The sequence below is a fragment of the Micromys minutus genome (genome assembly GCF_963924665.1).
Source record: "Micromys minutus genome assembly, chromosome: 2".
Lineage (NCBI taxonomy): Eukaryota > Metazoa > Chordata > Mammalia > Rodentia > Muridae > Micromys > Micromys minutus.
The window spans coordinates 51,681,021-51,690,971 of NC_137971.1; positions in this window are offsets into that span (position 1 = coordinate 51,681,021).

Here is a 9,951-nt window from a genome sequence, read left to right on the forward strand (position 1 = left end):
AGGGTTAGGCCCTGGATCTTCCTCCCAGCCCCATGCTCCCAGAAATAAGACTCAGACTAAAAATATATTTACAAACATCTTGGCCATATAGCTAGGCTCTTCTCTGACTAGATCATAACTAACGGTAACCCGTTTGTAATAACCTACATTCTGCCATGTGGCTGGTCACCTGTGCTCAGGTACCATGCTCCTTACATCTTTCTGGCAAATCTCCTGCCTCCTCCTCTCCCAGAATTCTTTGTCCTCCCAACGTCCCACCTTCTACTTCCTGTCTAAGCCACAGGCCATAGGTGCTTTAATTGACAGGTGATACATTCAGACACTACATAAAATGTTCTCTCTACAATGCTCTCCATCTACCATGTGGGCTTGACAGTGTTCTTTCCCATCTCAACAGCCCTCATTTTATTAGCTTCTTTCCATCCATCACAGTAAGACACAGAAGTCTTGGGCCTTCAGGGGTTGACACCATCGGCTGTGTGCCAGCTCGTGGCAGGAGCCTCAGGCAAACCCAGTCCAGACCTTAGCCAGCCTTGGAAGCTAAACAATTTTTGCCTCCTACACAGCCTAGATGAGGGGTCCACCCCGGAGATGTAATTTCAGGGCTGGTTCAGACAAGAGCTGGAGGCAGAGGATCCTAAATGAGGTGGTTGTTTAGACATCTGAATAGCTACATGTAGCTCTGTCTCCAGCAACACTCACACTGACCAGTCATGGTTTCCATGTCTCCCGAGAGTCCTGTGTACTGAGAAAACCCAGCCCCAGAAAACTGAAAACAAAATGTTCCTGGGTTATTTATAAATGAAATGAGATGTGTGTGTTCACTCAGCTTTGTCCGAGGAACTGAGAGGGCTTGAAGGGATCCTCACCCTTCCTCTTTCCCTCCCTCACTGAGGCTCAAGAGGCCAAGAAATTAATTCCCTACTTCCCCAGGTCCTGGGTACCTTCCTATCTTGTAATGTCCCAGATTTCGAAACTCCTAATTTTCCTTCCATTTTTGAATAGGGTATTTTCTGTTTGATGGGAAAGTATAGTAAGTGAGCAAGCAGATTGCACATTTGGTTTCTCTACTATGAGTGTGCGCCAGAGAGAGAGAGACACACACACACACAAACTACAAACTGTTAGAACAGGCAATTGCCCCCAGCAGAAAAATCTCCCACTTTCTTGCCTTCAGTCTCTTTGGTCCTCTATTGCCCTGATGTAAGAAAGTATTTTTAGGCTGGACCTGTTGGCACCTGCTTTTAATGCCTGCACTCAGAAGGCTGAGGCAAGCAGGTCTCTGTGATTTCGAGGCAAGCCTGGTCTACACAGTGAGTTCTAGGACAGTCAGAGCTACACAGAAGAGAACAAAGTGTTTTACAAAATTTGTAAAGACAAATTTGATTTTAGAAAACAACATGATGTGTGTGTGTGTGTTTTATATGTGTATGTCTGCAGTGCCAAAAGAGAGAATCAGATCTTCTGGGGTGAGAGTTAAAGCCACTTGTGAGCTATCATGTGAATGCTGGAATCAAACCCTGGTCCTCTTAAGGAGTATCCAGTACTCAACTGCTGAGCCATCTCTTCATGTCCAACTTCTCCTGTTCCCCCCATTTTCTGAGACATGGTTTTGCTCTGTAGTCCTGGCCTGACACTATATAGACCAGGTTGACCCCCAACTCAGAGGTCAGCTATCTCTGCTTCCTGAGTGCTAAGATTAAAGGTGTTTACCACCATATCAGGCTTCCTAAACACAACTTAAAAAAAAAAAAAAAAAAAAAAAAAAAGTGGAGGAGATTTTCTCCAAATATGGCCGGAGAACTGGACTGGGAAAAGCCCAAATCAGGTTTCTCCCTGGCTGAGCAGCAGTTCACTCTTTCCACTTAGGGAGTCTGTACATAAGCATAGACTTTTGCTCCCACAGTTAGGAGTAGGTTTGGCAGCAGACCAGTTCTATTAAAAAGTAAACAGGGCTGGAGAAATGGTTTAGCTGCTAAGAACACTCGCCATGAAAGCACAAAGACCTAAGTTCAAATCCCTAGCACCCACATATGAAGCCTGTAATCCCAGAGCTATGATAGCAAAAACAGCCCAGTTTCAACAAAAGACCCTGCCTTGGGGAGTAAGATGGAGATTAGGACACCTGACTTCTCTGGCCTCTCAGAGCACTCAAGGGCTCATGTGCACCACACAAACAGACATCTAAAACAGCAAACCATGCGACCCAGGTGTACTTGCTTGCATTTACCAGCCAGAGGCATGTGGATTTTTATGAATTCAAGGCCAGCCTGGTCTATACAGTGAGTTGAAGACCAGCAAGAATTATGTGATGAAACTGGCCTATGTATCCAAAATAAGGGGGTCTGTTCTTCCTCCACATCTTGGGTTTTTTTAGTGCTGGCTGGATTCTTGGTTGCTGTCAAATATTAGTAAGGAAAAAGTCTGAAGGTCCAGGGTGTCAGGTGATTTGCCTGAAGAAACACAGGCCTGAAGGAGAAATTAGACCTTTGGAATCTGAACTTCTTAAACTCTGGCCCATCCCACCTGCAAGATCCTGCAGCTGGAAAAGCAGAGGTTTAAAGCCTCTTTCTAAAGAATAGGCTAGAGGGAACTCTGCCCTGAAGCTCACCAGCTCCTGTACACCTTGCACATCAGGCATGCCCCTGCCCCAGGTGAAGCCTGTACCTGACAACGTGCACATGCAACCAACTACACAGTGCTTCACAAAGCCAAGGTCTAGATTTCCTCTGCATGCTTTGAGTCAAGCCATAGTTTAGGGTTCAAGTCACTCCGTTAGTGGAGTGTTTGCCTCATACAACGCTGTTTCCTGTACACCAGCACAGTGTATAAATCAGGCACAATGAAGGACTTGGAAGGTGGACACAGGAGGATCAGAAATTCAGGGTTAACCTTGGCTACCTATGAAATTTAAAACCAGCGTTCACTCATTTAGGTAGGATCATGAGATCATTCTTAAAAAAAGAACAAGGCCAACCCAAAACCACTTTAGTTAAGTGATAGTTTAAAGCTAAAGACACTTCTCTAAGTATTAGGCCTCTGGCTGCTGAAGCAGGAACAGCAGCTGAACCAGCAAGGTGCAGCACATATTATCCTAAGTGCACTGGCGAACCTGCAGGACTCCCAGGAAGTGCTTTATTATTTGAAACAGGAACACTCCATCTTCTACAATAGAGGAGGGAAAGAATCCTGAGGTTCCTCTTAATTTACATGAGGAGATGGTGGCTGTATGGGTTATGGTGGTTCACACCTATGATCCCAGCTATAGGAGGCTGAGACCAAAAGATCGTAGAGTTTGAGGCCAGCCTGGACTTCATAGCAAGATGTGGCTTCTCAGCTTGGCTCTAAGTTGCTTAGCCCATCATATGTGAGCATGGCCATTTGGTCCCCTCCGGGCACTTTGGAGGGTGGCCCTGGCCTGTGTCTCGAGCTCATGAAGTCAGTCTCTGTCATCTTTTGCTGCATCTCCTTGATCAAGGCTTCTCCATCGGTTCAGGAATAGAGAGCAGCCGTGTTCCCTGCTAGGACCGAGAGCCTGCAGCAAGTGCAGCCCTTCTGCCCTGTGGCTCACGATCGATCTCACACCCGTGCCTGGGTAGGGGCCAGGCTGTATAAGCTACTGTGCAGCTCCTCCATGGACTCCCTTTCCTTATCCCTTCAGAGATTCTCCTTTGCAGATGTGAGATGGCTCATGAATAGTCCTTGGAGTTGGCCAGACCACTGCTGCCTGACTCACTGACCCTGTTGTCCCTCAGAACCTTCCTTTGACCAGATTGTCTTTATCCCGCTCTGAAGTACAGGCAGTGGTGGCATCTGAGAGAGGAAACTGAATCCTTCCACCAAGGCCATGTGTGGTAGGACCCTTCCCAGAGATAAGGCTGAGGTCAGCTTATTTCTCCTGTGAGCTGACTCCTCCATTCACAATGAGCCCCAGAATCACTTTCTTGCCCTTTGGATCATTCTAGAATCACAAAGTGTCTCCAAGATCCCTCAGCCTTTGGGATACACACCCCACCTAGGACTGAGCACTCTGTGGTTGTATGTTAGATTGTGTTAGAAGGCACACCTTTCTTTGTATAAGGCCATTGTCCCTTCAGGCTGCTGGGCCACATTAGCTCTTTTGTTTATTCAGTCGATTAATTTTATTTTATGACAGTATCTCACCATGTAGCCCTGGCTGCCCTAAAATACACTAAGAAGAGCAGGCTGGTCTTGAACTCATAGATCTGCCTGCATCTGGCTCTGTGTTTTAGTTTGTGAAAGAGGAACTCACTTTGTAGCTGAACCGGCCTAGAATCTGAAGTGATTGTCCTGCCTCTGCCTAGTGAACCGTGGAATTACAAGTACATATCTCCACACCCAACTCTTTTGAAGTCTTTTAGTATAGTCTTGCACAGTAGCCCAAGCATGTCTTGAATTTCTCTGCCTGTGCTCACAGGGAGCTGGGATTCCTGAAAGGAGTGGCGGAGTGTGCCTCCTGTGACTTCCACAGATTTCTCTAGCTGGACAGTTGCAGAAAAGGAAGTTGGAAATTCAGAGCACAAGAATGAGTCACTGTGTACCTGGGTTCAGTGACTCAGGCCTATGAGCCAAGCTACCTGAGGCAAAAAGATCACAAATTCAAGGTCAACCAGCCTGGGCAGCCTGTCTCAAATCGAAAGTAAGACTGATTCAGTGGGGAAAAGCTGTACAAACCTGAGGACTTACATTCAAGCCCAGATTCCAAAAGTGGGAGGAGAGGAATGACTCTTAAAGGAGCGTGTGGACACAGCGTACAACACACAGTGACTAGTGAACAAAAACTAAAGGGCTGGGAAGACCCTTTGCAGAGGATCTGGGTTCTATTGCCAGTGCCCACATGGCAACTCAGAACCATCTATAACTCCATTTTCCATGTGGCATCCTCTCTCGCTTTCTGGGGCGCTACATATGCATGATATATAGACATACATGCATGCAAAACCCATACATATATTTTTTAAATTAAAAGTAAGTAAAAGATAAAGAGTGGGTTGGAGTGTGGCTGAGTGGCTATCTGGTATGCAGGAGGCCTCAGGTTCGACCCCTAATGCTGCAGGATTAATAAAAGCATTTCTTCATGTTTATTTGAAGATGAAGACAGCCTAGAAAGAAAGGCAGAATTTTGAGGAGCACAGATGGGCACCCAGTAGCCACTAGACAAGGCCATGGAGCTGTAATATTCCCACAGTGGGAGAGGAATTTGGAAGTACATTCTGGTTTCTATCCCTGCAACATTAAAAAATAATAACACTAAAGTACCAAGGTATTGAAAAGCCAGAAAGCCCATGGTTCCAGATTAAAAGACAGTGGTGGCACTAAGGAGGGAGCCCAGGCAGGCCCCAGCTGGCAGGGCACTCAGTGACATCTAGAAGCAGACTGCGAATTGAGAACTGGGTTGCATCAGTGGGGCGGGCCTACATTTGGCAACTTTGTGGTTGTGTAAGGGAATCATTTTCTTAGGAGATGCATGTTGAAAAATTTCATGGTGAAGGTCATGACCTGTATGCTGGTCTCTAGTAGTTCAGGAAAAATGTGTGTGAGAGAGGGGAAGCAGATGTTACCCTACAACGCCAGCTGTCCATGAATCCAAATAAAGGGTCTGTGGTTGTTGATTGTTCTGTTCTTGCAACATTTCCGAAGGTTTCACAATTTTCAAAACGAAAAAAAACAAAGTGGCCTGAACCCAGGTATACCCTCCCCCCACAACAGAGACTGAGCCCCATTGGTCCTAGCCATCTGGAGGACAGGTGCTAAGTCCATTTATATTGAAGATGAAATAAACAATTGTATTTTCATTAATATAACGGAATACTGTTCAGTAGTGAAAGAACAAACTAGGCTTCCAGAGACTTCAAGGGAACTTGGCCAGACACAGCCAAGCCACTCCCTGTATATAAACAGTGGCAACCCATTATGTGGTTATTACACGGGGACCCATTTTCAAACCCACTCAGTGGATAACAAAATTGTGGCTGAGCACTGAGGGGAGACTCTAGGGAGATGCTGTGCTTGGCTTAAGAAGGAGCAGGAAGGGCAGGATGTGGTTGTCTGGGGTACAGAACAGGCCCAGCTCATAGAGGTAGCCCAAGCGCCCCCTGGTGGTGATTCTAGGGAGAGGCTTGCAGAAGGGCAAGCTACCTTCACCAGGAGCTGCCAAGTCCACTGACTTTCTGTATGTATGTGCTCCTGAACAACTGCCACCCTTTGCTGCAGCAAAAGCTGAACTCAGATTCATCTCTCAGAGATCCTTGGTCACGTTCGTCCAGCCCAGACTCCTTACCCTAATGGCCAGTTCTTTGCTGTGGAAATGTGAGTCATGTTTCCGGGATGCTTGGCTAACATAGCAATTCCACATGTGTGTCATGCTGACAGTGGTGAGGAAGACAACCAATGGCTTCTAAGGATCTTCTTTCCCCAGGCACTATGCCAACCCCTCCTCATAATGCCCTTCCTTAAGAATCTCTATTCACACAAGTGGTGAGTCCTCCAATAAACATTTATTATTTCCTGTGTTAGTCTCTAAGGCTACAGGAAACAAAGTCAATGACAGAGTCTACAGTTTGTAAAGGAAACAGATACTAGTAATGGGGTATAACAGGGTCACTAACAGGCCACCTGCACCAGGGAAGTGGATGGGTCAAGTGACTCAAGCAAGTTTCCAGGGGGCACAGACAGGTATCCTGGAGGCAGTGAGGTGTCTGAGAGGAGAATGGGAAGGGACCAGCAAAGAGAGATGTTCATAGGTCCAGGGTCTGCTTCAGAAAGACCACAAGACACTGGACCAGAGAGCTGGGTGTGCTCTGAGTTGAGACATTTCCCTGAAACATTAAAGGTTTTGATGAGCTTGGTGGAGACAGATGGAGGAAACCCTGGCCAGGGGCAGCCTGCCATACCCTTCCATCCTGAGATGGAAGCTAGCACCTGAGACTGAGTAAGGCTGGGGCTCAAGAGTGTCAGACTACAGTGTCCATATGTTCAGCAGGGCATCTCTAGTACCTGCCATCCCAGTAGGTGTGGAGCCAGCTCTGCAAGTGAGTAAGCGGAGGACTTTGTTCTCTAGAGGCTGAGGCCAGGCAAGATAAGATATGCAGTCAGATAAGGGAGGTGGGAGAAGCAGATTCTGTGGATTCAGGAAGGTCCCTAATCTGCATCTTAACTGAGGTGGATAGAAACCCCAGGGTGGATGTAGCTGAGGTAATGGGACCAAATCCACTCAGGAATGGAAACAGATAAAGTAGGTACCTCAGTCACCCATGTTGTTGCACAGGTCTTCGGAGAAGGTCCTGTGTGACCTTGGCCAAAGGTAAAAGGGTGGCTTCAAGTTCCAAGCCAGCCTGGGCTATAGAATGAGAGAGACCATGTCTCAAAAATACACCAAAAAGGGGGACTGGAGAGACGGCTCAGTGTAAGAGCACTAACTGCTCTTTACAAGGAAGCACCCCTGTTACATTCTCATGACCATCTGCGACACTAACCTGAGGTTAGCTGATAGATCTTCTGGCTTCTGTGCGTGCCTGCATACAAGAGGCACATGAATGTGCATGCACAGATCTTTTTTTTTTTTTTTAATACTGTAGCCATGTTCAGGGACCTTAAAGACTTCAGCTGTCCTTAAGGCTCATGGCATGGCATCATCACTGCCAGTCTTCTCTGAATTTCTGAAGAAACATTGAGGTAAGCAGATTCATTGGCTGGCTATAAATCTTTTCAATATATTTTAAATTATACTTATTCTGTGTGTGCTGCATGTATGTGGAAGTCAGAGGATAAGCTATGGAAGAGTCTGCTTTCTCTTTCCACTATGTAAGGACCAGGTATTGAATTCAGGTGTTTAGATTTGGCAGCAAGTGTCTTTTCCTGGCAAGCCATCTTGCTGGCCCCACAAACTTTAAAAAAAAAAACAAAAAAACAAAATGGCACTTGGTGCACACCTTTAATTCCAGCACTTGAGAGGCAGGTGGGTCTCTGTGAATTAAAGAATTAAAGAATTAAAGAATTTTAATTAATTTAATTAATTATTAATTTAATTAAAGAATTAAAGCCTGGTCTACAGAGCAAATTCTAGGATAAACAGGGCTACACAGAGAAACCCTGTCTCAAAACACACAAACAACCAAAACAAAATGGATAACAAATTTGAGGTTACACTGGGCTATACAAGATCACCAAGAAAATATTTAAAAAGAAAGCATCTTTAGTAGCAGGAACCAGTTTTTCAAATAGAAATTTCTCTGAACCTCACTGTTAAAAGGATTTACAGGTGCGATGAGAAACACCTGTAATACCAGCACTCAGGAGGTGAAGGTGGATCTCCAAGTTCTATGTAGTGAGTTCCAGGCCAGCCTGGTCTACATACTGAGACCCCATCTCAAAAACAATAAAAAGGGCAGGAGTGGGCTGATGCAGGTTTGGGTGGCGGTACGTGTGGTCTGTCCTCTCGGATGTCTTTCCATCAGCCTTGGCTGGGCCCAGGGAGCCTGAAGTTCCAGGCCTGTTAGGGGTAAGACTTGCAAGAGAAAGGAGCAGTTGAAGTGACCCCAGCTTGGGCCTTAAAGTCCCTACCACTGGCAGTGTGAGATGGGATCTCAGAATGTTTGGCAAAACTTAATTAGTGCATATATGGGCTTGAAGGCTTGGGGTTGATTTTATGGGTATTAAGTGGATGGGCAAATGCACACAGATTAACTCTGTGTGCAGCATGGGACTCAGTGGGTACAGTGCTTAGGGGGTGCCTGGGAGCAAGTGGGAGGCCCTGGGAGCCCGGGTGGCACTTGGAATCTATCACTTTTAAGAAAAGCCCTAGGCTGGGAGCTGGGTGGTAGTGGTGCACACTTTTAAGCCCAGTGCTTGGGAGGCAGAGGCAAGTGGAATTCAAGGCTGGTCTGGTCTACATAATGAGTTCCAGGACAGCTAGATCTACATAGTGACCCTGCTTCAGAACAAAACAAAAAGCCAAGGGTCCTAGGCTGGGAGTGTAGTTTAGTTGACAGAGTTCCTGCCAGCATGTTCAGCACCATGAGTAAGCAGGCATGCACCACGCTCACAATCTTAGCATTTAGGAGGCATATGCAAGAGCATCAAAGGTTCCCAGTCACCCGACATGACACAAAGTTTGAGGCCAGCCTGGCCTACATGAGACCCTGTCTCTGAAACAGACAGAAAAGCTTCTTCGTTAAGAAGCAAGAAGTTTAATACCACCCATAGCACCTCAGGAACAAGGTAGAAAATGCTTGGGCTGAGCCTGGAAGGGGATCCAGAATGTTCTTGGTACTATATGCACAATGGTACAAGCCCACATACCTGGGCACTATGCGGGCAGAGACAGGTTCAAGGCTATCCCGGTCCACATAGCAAGTTCCCACAGCAACCAAAGAACCTGGGAAAGAAGCTGGGTGGGAAGGGAACACATAGGCATACTACAAGGCAGTCAGGCAGGCAGGGTTTCACAACTGAAAACAGGAAGGAGGGAGTGGTGAGGAAGGAGGGGCCTTGACTTTGATTCCCCTCCAACCCCTTCGTGTCTTATGGTTGGCATTGAGGCGAACATACCTGTGACCTATGGAATTGGCAGCCAGAGGAGAGACCAGAGTACTGGCTGTCAATTCATAGGTCAGAGCCCTGTGCACTCACTCCATCTTGGTAGCCTGCTGACAGCCCACCACTCTTGGCCTTCCCAGGCCTGAGGACTGCCATGTAAACTCCTCCTGGTGTGCTGGTTGGCTGTGGCTCCTCTTCCTCTGCTGGCACCAGCCTCCACCCCAGATAACAGCAGCCCCACTGGAATCAGTGGGCACTTCCACATGGAGTTGCTGTTACAGAGGGTGGGAGCCACGGGGTTCAGAGCACAGTTGCAGGCACCTCCTCTCTGGCAGGATCCTGGGAAGAGCCCCACAGCTGCCTACTCATGCCCCTAGGCCTCTTGGCTCCCAA